This window comes from Rattus norvegicus, chromosome 1, assembly GCF_036323735.1.
Source record: "Rattus norvegicus strain BN/NHsdMcwi chromosome 1, GRCr8, whole genome shotgun sequence".
Classification (NCBI taxonomy): Eukaryota; Metazoa; Chordata; class Mammalia; order Rodentia; family Muridae; genus Rattus; species Rattus norvegicus.
This window is the reverse complement of record NC_086019.1, coordinates 175,181,742-175,204,517: the sequence shown is the minus strand read 5'-3', so window position 1 is coordinate 175,204,517 and position 22,776 is coordinate 175,181,742. Positions and strand designations below refer to the sequence as shown.

At 46.9% G+C, this 22,776-nt stretch overlaps 1 protein-coding gene across 1 annotated transcript in view; it reads left to right on the top strand.

Annotated features, from left to right (window-relative positions):
• The window catches only part of Galnt18 (polypeptide N-acetylgalactosaminyltransferase 18), a 311,052-nt gene that overhangs the window by 134,366 nt on the left and 153,910 nt on the right, over positions 1–22,776 (top strand).

The window sequence follows — 22,776 nt, the reverse complement described above, 5'->3', positions numbered from 1 at the left end:
GCATCAAGACTCCTGGTGGACCTTAAGGAGGCATCTTTATTTGGAATGCCATTGTCCTGTTAAATGTGATCCACAGGAGGGAATATCCTTTGCTCTGGAGCAGAAATTGAGAGAAGATGGTGGCTTTCTTTTACATTTGTGACGAGAAAAACCCACAGGATGGATGCAAAACAAGACAGCCTCCATTTGGCATGAGTCAGTGGGTAGTATACTTGCCATGCAAGGATCTGAGTTTGACCCCCAGAACACATATGAAAATCTGGGCAGGGTAGCATGCATTTATAATCCCAGTGCTGAGCAACCAGACATGGGAGGCTCCCCAGCATTCAGTGACTAGCTAGCTTAGCCTGCTTGAGGAATCTCAGGACAGTTAGAGATCCTGTTTCCAAGAGCAAGGTAGATTACCTCTGAGGATTGACAGCTGGGGTCAATGTCTGGCATCTACACACACACATTTAGACACGTGCACTCCCCATGTATATTCACATAGTGCACATAGTGGGTAAAGAGAAAGAAAAGAACAAAAATGAACCTTTTATTCTACTTTTGTGTTATTTCTTGGTCTGCTTTGCAGAGCCAAGTAGACATGACTTTCCTGCTAGCAGCAGTCTTCACTTGAACTAGATGTTCCCAGCCCTGCCATGGCTCCTGCCCCTGCAGTGACGCCTCGAGGAGACACATGAAGGCATCACTTGCCCTAGTAGGCTGCCATCTTGAGCAAGCTAACTATTATAACATTCCCTCGGAGGCTTGGTTTGTTTTTGTCATGGAAGTGGAGCTTAGTGGGCCAGTCCTCTTGGGTGTGCTTCAAGTCCAAATTCATGTGTCCCCCAACTTCAGAGCACATTCATTTTCTAGAAGGTTCTATTGTCACCTCTCTCAGTGAGCCCAGAGTGGGAGATAGACCTTCCTCAGGAGAGGGAAAGGGTCCAGATTCAGAATCTTCTTCCCAAATCCTGTCTGTAATCTGGACAGACTCAGCCAGGTGAAATGCAAATCAGTTTCCTATCTTCTTTGTAGTTTCATGTCCTTGTAGTCTGGAAACTTGCGTGGGCATCTGGTACCCATCACATGCTGGGACCTTGGAGAAGATCTCAAGCTAACTGTTTTCCCTGGCTCAGCTTCTTCAGGAGTCTGCCTCCCCCATATCCTTCACCTCCTCCCCAAACTGCCATGCGATAGTTATCTCTTATATTTTTGGTTGTGAGCCTAGCCTTTAACGGCTGTTATCTCAAGTATCTAAGTGCCACTGGGCCAGTTTCTGCCACAAGACAGTGAGAGCCGAACCCCAGTCCTTTACAAAGGAGTTTCCCAAGAAAAGGATATTCCAATTAGCGGGCTGATGGTGCAGCCTTGTCTCTGAGCTGTCGATAGCAGAGCCAGCGTGCCAAGTGATGCTTTATGAGCCAATAAAGGAGGCACCTCCAGATTGGAGGAAACACATTTATTTGCTTATTTATTGCCTTTAATTTTATAGGCTCTGGAAGAGATTTCTCCCTTCTGAATGTGTCCAATTAGCCCTATGTACCCAAGGGAGTTCATGCTTCCTGATTCTTAATATTCCATAGAACAGAACTTAGGGTCAATTCTCTCTCTCTCTCTCTCTCTCTCTCTCTCTCTCTCTCTCTCTCTCTCCTGTCTGTGTCAGTGTATCTCGGTATGTGAGCTTTCTTAATCCCAGGGAACCATGCAAAAGCATAAAGAGTCACTTCTCTATGCTTTTATTAACGCTGGATGCCCTGCCCCCACCCCTCTGCTGCTCACAGAGCAGTGAGGCAGGAAGTGCTAAGCTAGAGATGATTAGGGACAGGACTTGGGTCACTTTGTTTCTAGATTCCATGAGCATAGCTGGCAATATTTCAACTGATGTACAGAGAGCTCCTTGATTCCCAGGGACAAGAAGGGAAGGCTAACAGTGGAGGCCATGCTTCTACTCACCTTGTCTAGACTCCTGTCTGCAGGCAGGAGTCTTCTCATTGCCTAGGAGGAAGAGAAGGCTTGAGCTTAGAGAGTGATGCAAGCTATGGAAACCATGGCTCCCGGCTCTGCTCCTGAACCTCTGCAGAGATTGTTACTTGGAGTGAGCCGAGCGATTTGGAATTCTGTGAAGTGATTATAGATTGTTGGGCGCACTATTCTAGATGGCCCTTGAAGAAGGGCTCCTGGGACTGAGGAAATTCAGTGGTGTTTTTGTTTTTTGATTTGTCTAGTACAGGGTTGAGCCAAGGTTCTTGCATATGTTAGAAAAGCATTCTAGCACTAATCTACATCAATTTCACAGTTTTCCCCCTCCCTTGCTCAATCCTCCCTCCCTCCCCCGCTCCCTCCCTCCATCCCTCCCCCTTTTTGTTCCTTCCTTCTTCCCTCTCTTCCTTTTGACACAAGGTCTTACTTATCTCAGGCTAGTTGAGAGTGACCTAAACTTTCGGTTTTCCTTCACCCTCAAGTACCGGTATAACAGACCTGCAACACCATGCTGGGGACCCAACCCAGAGCTTTATGCAATTCAGCCAAGCACTCTAACAATGGAGTTGCATCCCCAGTACCCAATGTCTTCTTTTGAGACAGAAACTCATAGGGCAGATTAACCTCAGTTACTGATCCACTGCTGAATTACTCACTTCCTGCTTCCACCACACCCAGTGATGTTCCCATTGTTCTAGTACTAACCTGTTTGAAGCTGCACATCTTCAGAAAACACACATGCAAGTGCAACTGTCCACCCGGCTTTCCTGGTGCTGGCTAACAACACCATGAAGTGAGTATTCGTAACAGGATCTAGCAGCCTCAGGTCAAGTTCCAAAGTCTTCACTTTAAGTATGCTTTTGGATGTTACCACTCATTATGTCTAAAAGGAACAAAACTCAACTTGGGGATCTCAGGAGTCACAAGTCTCCACTTTGAGTATGTCAGGAGATGTGCTCTCAGGGCCTCACCCTGCTGTTTAATGAGATTAATGATTGCTTTTCCACTGAGCACCCACCTGTGATGTTCCAAAAAAAAATTGAAATAAATGGCTCACATGGAGATTGAGTAGGATCTTGCCAGGGAAAGTGCATGTTAACAGGCTCTAGGAATATGATAATTATCAGCTACTTAAGATGCAGCGACTGCAATATGATAACAAGATGTATTATGCAGGTAGAAGGCCTGAGAGATGTGACACCAAGTAGAATTAGAAGAAAAAGGAGTAAAACAGAGATCTCACATGCTTATTCTTTTTGTCGAAATAAAAAGGAAATGGGAGAAATTTGAATGTGTGTGTGGGAAGGCAGGCAGCCCTTCTTCTCTGCTTCTGTGCAGCCTAAGTGCCTAACTTTCCTGGGAAGTGCTCATTGTATGCTAGGCAGGATGTCTGAGCATGGTTGGGGGGTGGGGTTGTCACCAGATATGAGAACATTTGCCTTAGATTATGTCTAGAGCTCGGTGCTTAGAGAAGGCAGTCAGAGCTTACAGGGCAGCTCTGGAGAAAACTTAAAAATGATCCACAAGTAAGAGGCATAGAGAGAGTGAGCTGGAATGAGGTGAGCTTCTGAAACCTCAAAAGCCAGCCCCAGTGACACATCTCCTCCAAAAAGGCCATACCTCCTAATCCTTCCCAAACAGTTCCACAAACTGGGGAATGAAACATTCAAATATGTTAGCCTATGGGGACCATTCTTATTTAGACTACCACATCTATTATCTATCTATCTATCATCCATCTATCTGTTTATCTATCTCTTAGTTATCACCTATTTCTTATGTTTCATAGGTCTATCTATCTATCTATCTATCTATCTATCTATCTATCTATCTATCTATCTATCATCTGCCTATATATCATATTACCCATTGGTCTATCTATTTATCATCAGTCTGTTTGTCAGCCATCTGTGTCTATGTGTTCATCCACACACCCACATACATCTTATCATTGGGGTTCATTTGTTGCCTCCAAATCCTTGGAGGCCCTGGGGATCCTCTGCAGTTTTAAAAACATGTTGATGTAGCAAGGAATAAATCCTTGGGCAATTCAATGTTTGTTGAATGAGTAAATTCATCTTTGTTTAACTTTAAAGTCTGATGTTTTTATTCCCAAAGTATATTATAAATCTTGCCATCTCTTTCCATCTCCAATCTACCTAGCTTCATTCAAGCCACTTCTTTTTCAGATGGCTCAGTCTCCTTTGTACTACCATGCCTAGTAGTACCTTGCCTCTTAAAGTCTCCTATCCACTGTTTACCAAAATAAACTTTCAGAATGTCTATTGGTTCCTAGTGTTCTGTTGCTTATACCCCTTCCAGTTCTTCCCATTACTATTATTTGAGAACCCCACTCTTCACCAAAGCTCACAAGGCTCCAACCATCTCTTCAGCCTCATAACTCATTCTCACCACTTGCAACCAATACAACCGAGGCCATTCTCTCTCTCTCTCTCTCTCTCTTTCTCTCTCTCTCTCTCTCTCTCTCTCTCTCCCTCTCTCCTTTGTTTTTTATCATTGAACTCACTCTGGCAACAAAGGTTCCAGCCCTGCTATGCCATCTCCTTTGTATGCGATTGGTTCCCCGCCTCATCTCTTATATGCCAGTTCAAGTTTGACCAGAGCTAGCCACCATGTCTAAGCAGTACTTAAAGTCCCTCTACTGTGTCACACACTCTAATGCACAAGGTTTCTGCTTTGTTCACCAAATGTCTGTTTCTGCCAAAAGCAAGTGTACCCTGTGAGGCAATGACTTACCTGCTGCCTTTAGCAGATGTTGAGTACCCAGGGAAGCTTTGTATGTGATACATGGTCAGTTAGTAAAACATTGAACTTGCTTCTCTCTTTCTTGACCTGTAGACACATACTCATTTTGCAAAAAGATAGCCCTGCCACCATTGTTCTTATGATTTATTTGCAGAGGAAATACTCATGATGCTGCAAATGAGGCTTACACCCTTCACCTAGCATTTGCACATACATGGTCCATCTTCAGGCCTGCAGTGAGCTCTCTGAATCTTCAGGCTTTCAATGTGTTAAATATATAGCAGCCATCAGCTCTCCCATCTCTGGTGAATAACTCAGAGACCTTTATGCTGAAGTGCAGATTCTCCATTGAGAGGCAACTTTCCTTTCAAACAGTTGGATAAGACTAGGTTTGTATTTATAAAAGTAAGTTATATGCCAGAGTGCAGTCTGGGCCCAGAGCACTTTGATTTGATTGCTCAATAAATACATTTGCATCCACTCAAAGCTCTTGTCTCTGAGTATTGTGTACTGAGGTAGTCAAATAAGTGACAGTAGCCCTATTGAGTTCTGTTTAATTTTATTCAATATAATAATGTTCAGTTTTGTTCTGTGGCTTTTCTGGGCTTCTGGATCCTGTGTATGGGTTAAATGCATCTTGCTTTCAGTTAGATGGATTGGTGAAGTAGCAGGTTTGTAGTAGAGGTAGAGGACAGAATAGGGTAAAGGAATATGTGTGGCTACCTCTACTCCCCCACACTTTGTGTGTCTGTTATATTAGTGTGCACACACATATGCACGACAGCACACATACATGTGTATATACATGAATACACAGGGTTGACATTGGGTGTCTTCCTTGATCATTCTCCACTTTTGTTTCTTGAGACAGGGTCTCTTATCACTGAAACCAATTCTCATTGATTCAGCCAGGCTGTCACCACCCTCCCAGGGCTGAAGTTAAAAGTGTGCCTGCCACATCTGGCTTTTTGTGTGTGTTCTAGGAACAGAACTCAAGTCTTTTTGCATTCATGGCAAACATTTTACTGACCAAGCTATTTCCCCAGCACATAGTGTACAATCCATTGGTTGGCACAGCCCCGCTTGCATTTCCTTATACAGAAATGGAGATGGTCATCCTTACCTCGTGGGTTACTCTGAAGATGAAATGGTGCAAGAAGCATGTTCTACACACTGACAGATTACTAGTGGGTTAATAAACATAGCATGATATATATTCCCATCACTTCAAGTGGACCTAGTTCATGCTGTCTCAACCTTTCCTCCACCCTGTGTAATCAGAGCCTCAGCAAGCATTTTCCCTGTCGTATGGCAGTGTCTTTCTCTGTGCAGCATTAAGTTCTGTCACCCGCCAGACCATCCAGGAATAACTTCAGCCAGCTCAGTGCTTTCATTGCCACACAGCTCTCTGAGTATCCCCATCCTTAACTGATCTCAGTTTGATTTACTGGGGAACATAGAAGTTCGTCTCTGAGAAACACACCAGGCCAAGGGGAGAAAGGGTAGAGAAAGACTACCCTTGATGATTTCTGCTCCTTATGTGACTGCTTTCTCCTTTCAGCCTTAGGCTAGCCCCTAGCTTGCTAGTCTGACAGCCAGGCATTGGCCCTGGATCCTGGCCATCTCTCTCTCTGCCCCAGCTGGGCACCGCAGCATAGTGGGAAGCATGGAAAGTCTCCAGATGGTTGTGCCCTGGCCCCTTGTCAGAATCAGATGCCATCAGCTGCTCTTTGTGTGAGACAGACCACCCATTCCTCCTTACTGTCCTTTCTAGAGCAGCTTATTTATCTTACAAGTAAACCCAGAATAATATAAATTGCTTCCTGTGGGAGGCTTTCCATTGATACTGCTCTCTTAATGGCTCAGCCATATCCCCCCACCCTCTTCTAGGGCCATCTTCTTGCTGGGCCTTCTATGACCAAGGACAACTGTGCTGCATATAGAAAGGATCAGGCTACAGAGTTGCTTGATCCACAGACATCTAGTTAGAGCCAGAGCAGGGCAGGAGCTAAAGAGACCAAGAGTCCCACTGCTTGGGAGGCGCCATGAGTGACACAATCCAGAGATGGGATCCTGTTTGCCTTATTTTCCTATCTCTTCATGAACTATTTAACTTCTCCAAGCCTCGGTTTCCCCGCTTAGAATGTGTTCAACTTAAATGTTTCCCCGAAGAGTTAGTGTGGAAAGCTCGGAGCCCAATGTAGCAGTACTGAGAAGGGGGTTATGCGAGATGAATGGGTCAGGAAGGCTCTGCCCTCATGAGTGAGAGAATCTGTGCATTGATAGATGCTGAGCTATGGAGGGGATGGGGCAGTTATCCCAAGAGTAAGTCTTTTATTGAAGCTTTAAGTCATTGCCCATGACTCTCTTTCCCATGTGATGCTCTTGAGTATAATGCTTTCATGAACAAAAGAGACCCCTGCTCTTTTCACGTGCTGGGCTTCTGTGTGCTGTAGGAACAGGGATCTTAGCCTTTATAGTGCTGTAGTGGGGATGTCAAGAGGTGCGTGCTGATAGGAGACTGATATAGCCATCTCCTGAGAGGCTCTGCCAGAGCATGACAAATACAGAGGTGGATGCTTGCAGCCAACCATTCAACTGAGAATGAGGTCCCCAATGGAGGAGTTAGAGAAAGGGCTGAGGTAGCCAAGGAGATTTGCAACCTATTAGGAAGAACAATATCAATCAACCAAACCGGACACCTCAGAACTCCCAGGGACTAAACCACCAACCAAAGAGTACACGTGGAGGGACCCATGGCTGCAGCTGCATATGTAGCAGAGGATGGATCTTCTTAGGCATCAATGGGAAGAGAGGCCCTTGGTCCTGTGAAAGCTTGAAGCCCCAGCGTAGGGGAATGCCAGAGTGGTGAGGTGGTAGGGAGTAGGTGGGTGCATGGGGGAGCATCCTCATGGAGGCAGAGGTGAGGGGATGGGATTGGGGTTTCCGAAAGGAAAACCAGGAAAGGGGTAACATTTGAAATGTAAATAAAGAAAATATCCAAGAAAAGAAAGGGAAAGGAAAGGGAAAAATGAATTAAAAACCAAGAAACTGACCACTGCTCAGGCAGCACTAAACACTGTTCATGAAATAACTGCCGTTGCCCAACTGTTATGGGGTAGACATTTCATTTATCCTGGTTCTGCTGCTTGAGTAGCCATTGGGTCAGGAGCTTGCTCAGTCTCATAGCCTGTGAGTGGCAAGCTGCCATTCAATCCTGGTCTGCTGAATCTGAAGCCGTCTACCTTCCTGGATCCTCACACAAAGTGGTCTCTTGAAATTGGCCGATGTCTGGTTGAACCAGGGCTCTGAGGAGCTGGCATGGCCAGGTATCTGGAGTCCACAATTCTTGACCTGGGAAAAGATGGTGGTAACAATAGTTTCCATCTTCCAGGGCCTTCTCTGTGCTTCATAGGAAACTCCTGGGCTTCCAAGAAGGAGCTGGCCTATAAATGTACTTTGGGAAGCTTGCCTGCTGCTAGGGAGCATCGGAGTTACTTATAATGAGGGCCAGGTTGTCAGGGCTGTACCCCTGTCTTTCATCTTCTCCTTCTGAAGTCCCTTCAGAGTCTAGGGCAGTGTGGCTCAGGGCCTTCATTAGCCCTGCGCTGTCTGAAAACTTCACAAAGGCAGTAAAGCAGCATCACTTCCTTTGTGTTTTTAGCAACCCAGACGGCTCTTCACAGCCACAGCAGTCCTCAAAATAATATCCCCAAACTTAGCTTCTCAACCTTGTGTGGCTGAGAGAAGCTCTATTCTGCTGGCCTCGCATAGTCAGTCAGCAACAATTGCTTCTTTGGCTGCATGCCATCGCCCCGTCTATCTTGTACTGGAAGGTGAGGAAGGTTCTGGAGTCTGGGAGGTGGTTGAACTTGTCTCTTCTACGATGCTCCACCCCCCACACCTACAGAGTATGGCACATTCTATGGGGACAGGCTGTTCACTGATACAGGCAGTTTTTTTAGAAGGGTGACTGGGCATTTCTGGAGTCTTGATTTCAAAATCCCTTCCCCATCCCAAGAATTTTCCCTATAGTAATTCAAGAGTGCAGGGCTCCATGAAGAGTCTCCAAGCTCCTCAGTCCCTCAACTGCTCAGCTTTTCCTCTCCCAGAAACTTCCCTGCTGCCTCACAGCAGGGTTGGACCAAGGCTTTCTCATCCCTCCTCAGAGTGTGTTCTGTAGAAACACCTGAGAAAAGAACAGTCCTGGAGAGCTGGCTATTCTAAGAGTATGAAGGGCAAGAAGGAATAGGGCCCGTACTGAGCATCTGGGGGCATGGAGACCAGGATAGCCCAGGAATGGCATACCCTTCCCTTTTGTACACAAAGATGTTTGAGAACTCTCTGTATTGGGCTTGGAGAGGAGGCAGGGGTAGAGACAGACTTAGATACTCCAAGAAGGAGATAAAATGCCATGATGCTCAGGTGAAGAAAACAGGCCTTGCAGTCACAAGTTATTAGAATTCCAAAGGCTAGTGAAAGAAAGGTAATTATAGCATCTTATTCTGTCTGAGAGAAGGCAACACATTTGTCTACAATAGCGTTTATGATACCTAAGGAAGTTGCGATATCAGATTAGGTGATGCGGCTGAAGTCTCTTGGCTCTTGGGACTTAGGGTATTGACAGTGGACCTAGAGTCCCACAGATTAGACAGGGGCTGCTCCCTTCTCTTCTCATGTTGTGGTGGGAATCACCCTGTGTGATGGGAGGAAAATCTGAATGGTCCACATTTTTAACAAACTTGTGAGGTGGATTCTCAGACACAGGCTGGAGTTGGAGACCACTTCCTTCAGCCCAGCTGTATGTGAGAGTCACCTGGGGAGATAAATAAACCAAAGGCAGAAAAGCTGTCCAGTGGTTCAGAATTCAGTCTGGTCAATGGCGGGTATCAATACTTAGTGTTGTACCCCATTTAACTCAAAGATCAAGCCCGGGTCTAGCCTCAGCTTAGAAATAGTATTAGAAATAGTATCTGTCTGTGTGTGTTCTTGTGTATGTATGTGTCTTCTGGCTGGGACTTGGGCTTGCTCTACTTACAAGGTAGTTCCCTTCACCATGTCTTCTTCTGGCTGTCACATTAGCATAGAGGCATCTGTTGTGTCCAGAGGCTTTTTGGAGCTAGGAGACAAGCCTTGGTCACATCGCCTCTGTATATGGAAGGGCAGTGAAAGAGCAAGTTTGGCAGCTACAGTCAGAAGTCATTGTGAAAGTTTTGCTCCTGCAATGCTGAGTGGGTTCAAGCTGGGTTCAAGTTTAGCTTGCTACAGGACTGAAACCACTGACTATTAAGATGGGTGTCTGTATGTCAGTGAGGTCCAGCAGTGCCGTCTCTCCATCCCTGGCCATATAGCATACATGACTGGCAGGAACTAGGGATGCCTATATCCTGGATCCTCTAGAAGGATCTATGCTGTTCTATAAACAAATTGCCTGTGTCCAGAGATAATATGTTTCCCATGTTTTATAGTCAAAGACACATGTAGCTATTAAGCAGGACTCAGACACCCAGATGGTAAGACAGTTTCCACCCTGAATCTTCTAGAAATCTCCTGTAAGTCCTGCCTACCAGTCAAGACTTCCATGGATCTGTGAGAATCTTTAAAGCTGGACCTCCCAAAGATCTGTGAAACTCTTCGTGGTGATGCCCCACCACTACCACCACCACCATGGACCTATGGATATCTTCATGGTGGACCTCCTATTGATCTTGGAATGTTCTAATAAAGAATGATGTCTTATCTCTCTCAACAACCCAATCAAAAAATGGGGTATAGAACAAAACTGGGAATTCACAACAAAGGAATCTCAAATGGCTGAGAAGGGACCTAAAGAAATGTTCAAAGTCCTTAGTGATCAGAGAAATGCAAATCAAAACAATCCTGAGATTCCTTCTACCTTCCACCAAGCAGAATGGCTAAGATCAAAACCTCAGGTGACAACACATGTTGGTGAGGATGTGGAGAAAGAGGAATACTCCTCCATTGTTGGTGGGATTGCAAACTGGTACAACCACTCTGGAAATCAATCCTATTGCCCTTGGATGAGCATAATGCCATTCACCTATGACCCCAGAAGTACACAGGAGGCTGAGACAGGAGGTTTCTAAGTTCAAGGGCATCCTGGTCTACATTGCTATCCAAGAAAAAAAATCACTCCCCTAGATATATTTATTGCATGTGTGACAGATCCTCTTTCTCTAGTGGGGTGCAATGTCAGCATCACTTAGAGGTCATGTGCACCTTGAAGAGCATCATCCAAAATGGCCATTGCCAATGTTTACAGTGGTGATACTAATTTGTTAAATTTCAAGAAATATAAAAGGGCAGAGATTTTGATATTTTTCTGATTTAGATCAGTAGTTTTCAAAATGCAGTCACTGCCTATCAATGTGGCATGAAATTAGTTTACCAGTGCACAACCAGCATTCCTCTTTCTTAGTAGAATATTCTAGAACAAATTAGAATGGTCCCAGATCTAGCCTTATATAGTGCAGCCAACGTTCTTGTTACTGTAACAAAATACCTGACAAAAGCAACATAAGTGAGGAAGGGCTTGTTCTGTGTTTGCTAGCTTATCACCTCTGTAATAAAATACCAGAGAGAATTAAACTTCAAAGAAAGAAGGTTTGTTCTATCTCGTACTGTTTGAGAACTCAGTCCTGGAATTGTTGCTTCAGAGCTTTGAGCAGCAACATAGTCGTGGCAGAGCAGAACCACTCTTCTTGTGGCTAGGAAGAAAGAGAGAACGGGTGAAGAGGCTTGAGTCCCACAGGTACCACTGAAGGCAAATCCTAAGAGACTTGAGACTTTCCCATAGGCTTTGCCATCTGAATGTCCTCAGCACCACTTGGTGAACATCTTGAGGGCCAAGCCTTGAGCCCGTAAGCTTCTGGGGGAGATTTAAGATCTGGATTATTGTGGAGGACCTGGGCTGCATATTTAATGGGCCAGTCAGCAAGAAGGCCATAATCTTCCTACCTACCTAACTCCCCAGCCTCCATGATCAGTCTTGATACAGTGGACCCCACCCAGGGATACTGGGCTGCCAATGCCACAAGCTTCCCTGAGTTCCCATTAGCTCCTGACTTTGGCAGAGATGGGGCCTAGGATCAGGAGCAGACCTTTGATAGGCTGCTAACTCCGGGGTACTGGCAGGTTGTGAATTCACTTGATCTACTTAGGAAGGATGAAGGGCTGCCTAGAATTCTAAATTACCCTGTGGCAGAGACTGTGAGGAACATCAGATGATAAGTAGCCATCCAAAGAAGCTCCCCACCTCCTCTCATTCTACCCTCAGTGCTCAGCACAGCACTTGACCAGTAAGTTACAATTCTTAACAGCCAAAGCATGCCCAGGTGGAATGTGAAACTTCTACTGCTAATTTACACACTACCTACAGGAACCCCACAGGAAGTAGTTTTCCAAGTTTCCCATATTTAAAAACTGATGCATAGAGAGGTTTAGGGGCTTGTGGCAGGTTACACAGCTAGTGAGGAGTGAAGTCACATACCAAGATTCAGGCAGGGTGGCTCAGATGTCCTGCCTTTCATTTCTGGGCCATCCTGATTCTACAGAGCTACACCTGGATGGTTCTTAGTTAGGGAAGTGGGCCCCATGCTATTTATAATCCTAAACACATAGATCTTATTTTGGTCTATCTAGGGGTACACAGTAAAAGGACCTCAAGCCACTGAGTCTCAACCAGTGTGCCAAGTTCCATCACTGTCTGAGCTAAAGGACAAGAAACCTGAGTCCATGTCTCCACCCCAAAGAACAGATCCCCAGCCTTGAAGTATGGCAAGGAAGGGGAACATGAGGTCTGAAGGCTGTCTAAGCAGACTACTTACCCCTAGATCTGAGTCTGGGAGACCTTGGCCCTCACAGAGAGGCAGTTTACCCTCTGAGGATTTATTGTGTGCAGGGAGGAGGTATGCTTTATTGTATACTTTGAAAATATACTTGGGGTGGGGGTGGGGAGATGCTCAGTTGGGAAAGCTCTTACTCTGCAGGCATGGTGAATGTTGTTTGAGCCCCACAACCTGTGTTCAAGGGCTGAACGTGGTAGTGTGCTTGTCTCCGTCACTGGAGAGGATCCCAGGGGCTCACTGGCCAGCCAGCCTAGTCAATCTATGGTGAGTTCCAAGCCAGTGAGACACTGTCTAAATGCACACAGTAAGGAGTGACACCTAAGGGTGACACTTGATCTCCATAAGCATGCACACAAGCACACATAACACCTCCACTTATCCTGCACACGTATACAGACAGAGGGAGGGGGAGGGAGGGGTGGAACACATTTGTAGAGCCCTGAATCTTGTTTATGAAGAAAGGGTGGAGTGTGGATAGTCCTGAGCCTCAGTGCAGGAGCCTAGTCTGACTCTGTTCACAGGGTATCAACACGGATGCTCTTCAAAGCCCACAGCTGACAGAAGCAGATAAGCATGGGGCCCATTCACTGTGTCCCAGACATGCACAGATCCTCTGTTCAGTCCTTTGCTAAGCTGGCTGTAGACTGTGTCTGCTTCCTTCCCCATCTTCTGGTGCCCAGGCAACATGACCAGGTTAGGAAATTAAGAATTTGCTAGAGGAAAAGAACTCACCCCCCCACCCCCATACACACTTCAAAAATCACAGGCGTGACAGGTTTTGCACACTTTTCATGGAGAACACATCGCATTACTAACACAGCATCGAGACACCATACAGGTTCCACATCTTTCATGTGATAAATATTTTTTTTTTACTGTCATGCTTGAGAAATGGATTTTGTTTGAAAATGGCCTATTTCCTTTGATGGCTGCTTTGACGTGGCTTCAAAGCCTGTCACTGACAAATCTCCTTCTTCCTGCAATACAGCCAAGGCTGCTGGACTGGGAGATTTATGACTGAGAAATCACATGATGAGAAGTCCAGTGGCCAAAAGCTGCTAGGAGCCACTGCCAGCTGTGGCTCAGTACCCAGGCACCTGTAAGTGAACCCCAGATTCACAAGGCTGTGGCTGAGGCCGAACTGCACTGGGAAGTTCATATGTGGGCTGTTTGGTCAGAGGACAGATCCCAAATATCTCTGCTCAAATCGAATTTTTGTAAAACTTGGAGTGTTCTTTTCTGTCCCTTGCAATAGCTGACTTTGTGTGGCCAGCAAGGAATGGGGACATCCAGCAGCTTGGAAATTTTTCCAGTCCTGGTTTTCACTACTTCCTAGCTCTGTGGCTTGAGTAAAGCCGTTAACCTCTCTAGGCACGAGGAACTGAGCTAGATGTGCAAGTGATCTAGAGCCAGGGACATGCTAAGGCATGAAGGACCCTCATGATTACCTTGTGTTAATGATGAAGAGACAGAGGCCTAAAGAAGGGACTAGCCTGTCAGCCTTACCCAGTGTGAGGCTGCGAGTCAGGACTAGAGAGCGGCCTCTGGTTCCCACTAACATTCCCTACCTGTTCCATGTCACCACATGGTTTCATAGTGAGACCCTGGACCGGCAGCCTTTATACACAGAATACAGGTTCCCATACCCACATAGCCCTACTGAATAGGAGACGCTGGGGCTGGGTATCAGGGGATGCAGCCTTCCCTTTTGCAGCATATCCCAGAACTTCAGACAGAACTGTGCTACAAAAGGGTTTGACCCGGGGCCCATACCTTTCTCCCACAAATGGCTGTATCTGTGAATCCCCATCAGGAGAAGGGCGGCCTTCAAAGGCCAGCAGGATGTGTCCAACAAATTCATCCCAGGAAATGGATGCACGGGCACTAGGTCCTTTATGTGGGCACGTGAGGTGTATATTTAGGAGTCTGGGTGTTCAGCTCCTGGCTGTCATCTCTTGAGGAAGGAGAGTGATGGTGTGTGCTTCAGTGTTCATTATATCTCCCTGGCAGAATTCTAGGAGTAAAGGCTGGGTTTAAAGAAGTAAGTAATGGCAGTCATAAATCCAAGTTCCTAAGATACATGTATTCACCACTTCCTAAAATGAGATTTTTTTTGCATGTACTTTTATTTTATCAGCTTAGAAGGTAAAACTTGGGCCTTTTCACAGCAGCTTTATCATGCATAGTTTCTAGTTCACTCTGTTTTTCTGTCTGCCCCTATCTGTACCAGACATCTTGGCTGTGAGTTTAGTCATGCCTGTACCCAGAATTCCTCAGAATCCTAGGGGTAGGAGGAATCTGCGCAGGCTCCATCTGCTGGAAAAGGCCATTGTTCCACCCCTGGGTGGGCTTGCCATCCAGTAGCTGCCTGACACACCAGCCCTGCCTTTTCCCAAGAACCATAACTAGGGCTTGGCAACCTTCTCTGACATCTAGCCCACACTGATTGGGTTGTACCCCATGGTTCCCTTCCAGGGTGCAAGGCCAGACTTCTACACCTTGCCCTGCCTGCAGACAGCAGCCCTGCCTAACTCCTAGCCAACTGCACTGGGCGGTCACTGGAGATATCAGGGTGGAGGGAGCAGTGGACTCATCTGGAGTTCCTTTGCCTCATTGCTGTCCTGGGAGAGGTCTTCAAATCTCCTTTCTATAGTAGAGGGAGGTGAGGGCCAAACATCTGAGCTCTGACTGTCAGTTAAATAATGCTCGTCCAGAAATCTGCCTGAAATCTATGGAAATCTGCCTGAAGTCCCAGCTTCTGTGAAAAGAAGTCAGGCTGCAGATGAAAAGTATGGTGCTTAGTCCAGCTGACCTTGAACTTGGAAGCAACCTGAACAGTCTACATTCCCAGATGACAGTAGGTTCTGATAGGGTGGAGAAGCAGCAGAGGAGCCCAGAGCTGTGCTGAGGAAGGTGTGCTGCTGTGAAGAAGTAGTAAGGGCCACAGGCTTGGAACCTGGTACCCTAGAGAGCCTGGAAAGGGCAAGAAATAGATTCTCTGAGCCCCTAGGGGGAACAAGCCTGTCCTCAGTTCATCGAGATCACAACGCATTTCCAGAATTCTAGGACAATAATAAGCATGTGATCTAATAGCCACAAGTTTCAGGACCTTGCTCCATCTGGGACAAGGGTAGGACTTGGCTTTGGAGTTTGGGTGTTAGGAAGAGGGGGAGGAGACTGCATCCCAGGCTGGGGTATGGAACAGGGATGCTACACAGTGGACACCGACTGCACATATCTGAGTTGCCCTGGAAAGGCTCAGCTTCAAGGTTCTTAGGGAAAATGGTCCGTAGTTGCTGGCAGGAAGGCAGCACATAGGGCTTCCCTGAAAGCTGCTGAGGCAAATGTTTGCTTCTGGACATTCAGTTAGCCCTTTGCTTTTTTTTTCTTTTTTGATATTTTTATTGGATATTTTATGTATTTACATTTCAAATGTTATTTCCCTTTCCCCCTCTCCCAACCCCTCCCCCTCTCCTCCGCTTCTGTGAAGATGCTCCCACCCCCACCCAGCCATTCCCACCTCAACACCCTAGCAAGCCTTCACAGGATCAAGGGCCTCTCCTCTCACTGATGCCTGACAAGGCCATCCTCTGCTAGAGCCATGGGTCCCTCCATGTGTATTCTTTGGTTGGTGGTTTAGTCCCTGGGAGCTCTGGTGGAGTCTGGTTGGTTGATATTGTTGTTCTTCCTATGGGGTTGCAAACCCCTTCGGCTCCTTCACTCTTTTCTCTAACTCCTCCATCGGGGTCCCCGTGCTCAGTTAATCCCAAATAAGGCATTCACAGAGGCAGCTTTGGAACTGCTGAAGACATTTTCTAAAAGAGTCCTTGAATTAGACATTAAGCAGGATGAACATTGTGTATGTAGATTATATCACAGGAGGGTTCTTTAAAAGCAGGGAGGAGGAGAAATGAAAACCTGCTTCGAGACTTATACCCAAGATGCCCAGGGTTATCTTTGTCTTTAGTTGATGCTTAGCATTCACCTATGGGGTGCAGGTGGCATTTTTGTGTCTGTGTGAGCATATGTCACATGTGTGCTCACAGAAGAGGGCATCAGATCTCCTGGAGCTGGAGTTAGAGACATTTGTGAGCCACCCAATATAGATGCTGGGAACCGAACTTGGGTCTTCTGGAAGATCAAAATGTGTTCTTGACCACTGAGCCACCTCTCCAGCCCAGATTTAATCTTTCTGAAATCTGAGGTCACAGCACCTTGGCAGGTAGCTCCCATTCACGGGGGAAAGAAACAAAGATTTGAGTGGTCTTTAGGTCTCACTCAGGTGTTGTGAACAACAGGCTTGGGACTGCAGAGAGAAGTGTCTCAAGAGATGTCTAGGAGAAGGATGAGGAGACAGGACACCATATGTCCTCCAGTTGAGCTTCAGATGCAAGGACTTGGTGTATGGGGAAGTGTGTCCTCAGGATTTGGGCCACCTGTAGCTTCTGGGTCTGGATCTTGTAACCAAAGGCCACATCTTTGAACAGGGTCTTCAGATGAATAGAAACAGCAATGGATTTGACCACTGGCCAAAGCTGGGACACTGCTCACTGACTCTCAAAGCCATAGGAGTGTCTTCTCCTCTTGTGAGAGAGATACAGATAATTGAGCAAAAGCACACAGAATGAGAGCATGCAGTCCAGTCTGGGTGGCAACTGGTGTGCACTTGGTGGTGTAAGCCACATCCCACTTGGTGGCTTTGTCTGTCTCTTCAGCTGCACTGTCCAACCCCAAACCACTCTGACCTTCAGCAGCAATGACACACTGTGATGTGTCATTGCTGTGATGTGTGAGCAATGGCACAATGACCCTGTGCCAGCCTCCAAGCTGCAGAGATGGATATCGATTCTACTTATAGGAGGTTTGGGCTACAAGTTCTGTCACTATGGATGGCAAGAGCTGGAAAATGTCTTGGCTTCCCATCCTGAGTGTCTCTAGGGATGCAGTCTTGGAGAAAAAGTATAGACAGGAGAGGTCAGGGTTGGGCAGCTCTTCAAGGTATGTATCACATCACTCTGAGATCCAATCTCGTTACTCTGTCCTGGAGTTTCAGCACTGCCAGGGCCTCAGTGCAACGCCAGCTTCAAAAGGCTCAGCAAGACATCCACCCGTGTTCTTGGTGCTTGGCAGATTATCCTAGGCTCAAAACTTTGCAAGTGCTTCCCTTCCCCACTTCTCTCTTGCCTCATAGTATCAGTGTGGAGGTGGTTAGGATGGATCTGCAAGGCTCTACTCTTGTTTGTGGGTGGCAGGCTCTGTGGGTGTAGCTCTGAGATAGTATTATAGCATGTCCTGGATGTGCTGTAACATCCGGAACTTTCTGGAAAACAGGACATGTACAGTGAGGACAGAGCATTACCATGGATGCACTGATGAGCTAAGAAAGTACTCCATAATCCTATCGTTCTGTTTACAGGGGCCTGTGTATGAAGGGATTGAAGGAGCAGAGTGATACTCAAAGTATGCTTGCTGTTGTGTGTGATGGCGCATGCCTGGAATCCCAACATTTGGAAGACTGAGGCAGGAGGATCTGGAGTGTCAAGCTACCCAGAGCTGCTTGGCAAAACCCTGTCTCAAGAAGCAAGCAGACAATGTACATGCTTGCCAAGATCCTGCTGAGGCACAAGCACCATTAATACTTATAGAGGGGCTGGCTTGGCATAGAGCAGGACCTAGGGGCTCCCAGCTGGGCCAGACATGCATCCAGATTGCAACTGGGTCAAGGGGTTTGAAGACTTCTGAGAGAGAGCCCAAAGCAGTGGAGAGAGGAAGGATACCCGGAGAGAATTTGAGCATCAGCCCTTTGCCCTGTGAAGGTATGCCTACAGCTTACCAACGAGTCTGCATGAGCACAGGTCCACTAAGTAGCTGCCTAAGTGGGTCCTGGTGCACAACATGCAGGTGGGGCTGTGGTCAAGAGTGAGCGAGTGAGCTCCGCACCAAGCTCCTTAGTGTCCAGTGCTGCACCTCGCTATCTGCTTTCCTGTTGCATACGGCAGAGCATCTGCCCCCTCAGTTTAGCCCCACATTTTATCCTTCATCTTGGCTCTTGCTGTACCCTCCTCTGGACTCTTTCCCGAGGGGATCGTGTGGCTCTCCCTTGCTCTTTGGGCTCTAACCCAAGTACTTTCACATCTTGGAAACCATTCCCACCCCCCACTTCCCCTCCAGGGACCTGATGGCATGTTGCGTGTCAGAGCACTGATCACATTTTCCATGTTACCCTTTCACTAAGTCCCACGAGCGTGGAGAAGATGTCTGTCTCTTCTTTATATTTCATTATTCAACAACCAGCCTCACCCACAATAAAGCTGTTTCAACACGTGTTGTGAACTGAGGAGATAGATGGCTCCGGGGCTAAGAATGCTTGTTGTGCAAACATGAAGACCTGAGTTCAGACCCCTAGAACCCACAAAAGGAATCTCTTATGGTCATGCATACTAATAGCCTCAATGCTGTGAGAGGCAGGGATTGGACTGCTGGGGTTTGCCAGCCAGAAGCTTAGATCCAAGTTCAATGAGGGACCCTGTCTCAAGTGGGTCAGGCAGACAGATAACAGGACACTCAGAGTCTTCCAGTGGTCTCCATCTTCATTCAGAAGCACATACACAAAGACGTTAAATTAAAAATAACACCAACATTTTTAACTGATAAAGAAGTTCAGAAGTTTTGTATGCAGGACTCATAGAATGTAGAATCCCAGCGTCAGAGGGAAGCAGTCACCAGTGGCTCCTCTGGGTGATCCTAGCGAAGATGGAGTTGGTGGATGCTGACTCAGAGGCCCAGCATTAGAGGAGTCCCTGGGGGCACTTCTGGGTGGCACTAGCCAAGATAAAGCTGGTAGTTTCTGACTCAGAAGGACATTCTGGAGATATAAGCAGGGTTGACAGGTCCTTGGGTCCCTGGAAATGTCAAACATGAGCCCCAGGACATTTTCAGTTCCCATTAATGCTCAGAATGCCGTGCACAGACACATTAATAGCACCTTCAGTGGGTGACTAGTGTCCCCCCAGGGAGTCCTCCAGGAGCTGTGGAGGGCTCTGTAGTAAGCCCTGGGGGACTGAGAGGACTCAGAAGGGACAGATTCACATTAAAGAGCTGGGCTTGAGAAGGAAACGGCATGCCTAGCTTGCCTCCTCCAGGCCTTGGTGACTCTAGTTTGATGGGACACCCCCCAAAGATAACTTGGCTCAATTTTCTGGAGACACTGGATCTGCCCACCATGTTGTCCTCTGTACCTACCTTCTGGGAGGTGGAAGGTTTAGAAGTCATTACTGAGCTCCTTCTGATTCTGAGCCTTTTAGAGTAAGGCGAGAAGAGAAAGGGGACAAAAGAGATGGGGGAGAGGAGGAAAAGAGAGAAGAGGAGAAAAGAATGTGGAGGTGGAAGAAGGAAGGGACAGAAGAGAAAGAGGAGATATGGTTTCCTTCTGTCACTGTCTCCGTTTCCAGGGTAACAGCTCTATGTAGTGTCCTGTTCTCGGTGTCTGGGAGAAATGTTAGATGATTCTCAGGCATGAGAGACCTACCAAGGCACCCAAACACACAGGGATGATTGACTAGCAGTGACTGCATTCCATGGATCCACCTGAGAAATGTCTGTTACCTGCATAAGGGTACGTAGTCCCTGGTTTGGTGAACTAGATAGGAACTGACCACACACAAGCCTCTTCATGGCCTTCCCTGCTGCAAGACTCTACCTGCCAGTAGGCTCCACTGCTCTTTTGCCCCAGAAAGATTCAGGGAGTCCCTAGCAGGCAAGCAGTGGCCCCTCTGGCTCCTTCAAGGATTTTCTGCTATTGCCCTATTCACAGAGAGAGAGAGAGAGAGAGAGAGAGAGAGAGAGAGAGAGAGAGAGAGAGAGAGAGAGAGATATCGAATTTTATGCAGCCATAAAGAACAATGAAATTATGACACAGTCAAGAAAGTGGATGGAACTAGAGGTCATTATGTTAAGTAAAATAAGCTAGACTCAGAAAGACAAAGCTGACGTGTTCCTCTCAAATGCTGAATCTGGACCTAAATGTATATGTGAGGTGCAGGTACAGGACATGAAAGAGGGCCATGAAGAAGGAGGAACTGATCTTGTGAGGGAAGAAGGTACTGGAATACATGTGTCACAAGAGACTGTTGAAGGAGGCAGCGATCCAGCAAGAGGTAGAGGGGGAGGGATGATGGAGGAGGGCACTGGGGGAGGCAGGTAGATAACAAAGTAGACTGATGTATATGTATTAAAATGTCATCATATAGCACACTATGTTGTATGCTAACTTAATATTTAATATAAAGGATGAAACAAATATTGCTTCCCTTGGTTCCTTAGCTGTGTGTGTGTGTGTGTGTGTGTGTGTGTGTGTATGTGTGTGTGTGTGTGCGCACATGGGGTGCATGTATGTGCAGGTGTGCCTGCACATGTGTGGTGACCAGAGGACAATGTTGGGTGTCACTCTTCAGGTGCCATCTACCTTGTATTTTTTAAACAGTCCCTCAGTGTCCTGGAATTCACTAGTAGACTAGATTGCCAGGGCAGTGAGCACCAAGGGTCTGCCTGTGTCTGCCTCCCCAGCACACACCACCATCCCTAGCTCCTTTTAAACACTAGGATCAAATTCAAGCCCTTGTGCTTGCAGAACAAGCACTTCATCACCTGAATCACTACCCCTCGCCCAGGCCCCTATTTCATCTTTAAGAGCATGCTGCTTTCACGGTGCCTGTCATTTGTACCCATACCGAGTAACAAGGTAGGGACACAGTGCCGTAACCTCTGTCTTCAATCTGTTTGTAATACATTATTATGCAACACAGGCCTAATTGTGAATCATAATTTTTTCATTAACTGATCTCATTTTACTTGGTAATATCCATTTAGGCATTTGAGAGCAATAAAACTCCATTTCTTTTAAATATTATATGATTCAGTTGGCTCACTGATTTAGATTTTACTGCCCCCCATTCGAGAGAATAAGTCACCCGTCTTTACAGAGATAACGAAGACCTTCAAGATCACACAAGCAGGCCTTGTGGGGAGAACACTCTGTTACACCCCATGCTGGAATGCAACGTTATGTAATTGGGCTGGCTTCCACATCCTAAAACTCCTTAGAAATGTGTGCATTGGTCTTACCATAACCCTCAATAGATCCTAACCTTCTTGATGGATCTGTGTTTTCTTTTATGTTTCTTAAAAAGCACATAAGCAAGCAAGCAAACAAACACTGGTACTGAGATCACTCACCTGTGGGTCTCTGCCTGCTGCTACACACAGGTCATAAGATGCAGTGTGGAGGTGGGGGTTTAACTGTGAGGGTCGGGGAGGGCTTCCCAGAATGGAATCATCCCAACTCTTCTGCATTCTTCCTTGTGATCCCAGATATGTAGCTAGTGCTCTCTGTGTCTCTCTGAAGAGGGCCAGGTGGGCGCATGCTTAGGAAAGGGCCCTGGCTCATGAGAGTAGTAAGCATGTGGGGCTAATGTTAAAGACTTATACCTGCAACCTAGTGGGTGGTCAGCGACCCAAGGAGAAGTTCCTCATGCTGACTCCCTGAGAGGCAACTGAGAATCCTCTGTGCCTGTATGCATCTCTCTAACTCTTACTCTTGCTCTTGTCCCAGCATCACCTTTTTTGGGGTCTGCTTTTTGGAGCACAGGCTCCCTAAGTCCCTTTGACTCTGTGACAACTGGGGAACACTTCCAGCCATGCCATTTTCTTGCCTCCGAAGCCCTCTGGTGTGTTCAGAGAGCCTGGGAACTTGATGGTACCCTCTGTGGCCAGGCAAAGTCCCTCCTCCCAGATCAACTCTTAGTCCACTTAGTGACTCAAGAGGAGGTGTCCATCTGGAGCACTAAGTGCCCAGACCTGGAAGACCTGAGGACCCTGGCCCTGTCTCCAGCCTGTGATTTTAGGCCATGTTGCGTACCTACTAGCTACATACAGCTGAGGGGACCCACCAGATGCCCTATAACTGCCTCTCCTGGTCCTTGCCTCTGCATCCTCAGGTCTCTGTCTAGCCCCAGGTACCACCCCATATCTTCATGACATAGAGGGCACGTCCACTGGTCTGGACATCTCTGCCTACTGTCACTGCATTAAGTGGTTTTCCTGACAATCGGCCCCAGTTTAAGTCTTGGCCTATCAGCTGTGCTAGGTCTGTGACTCAAAGAGGGATCAAAAGAACCAC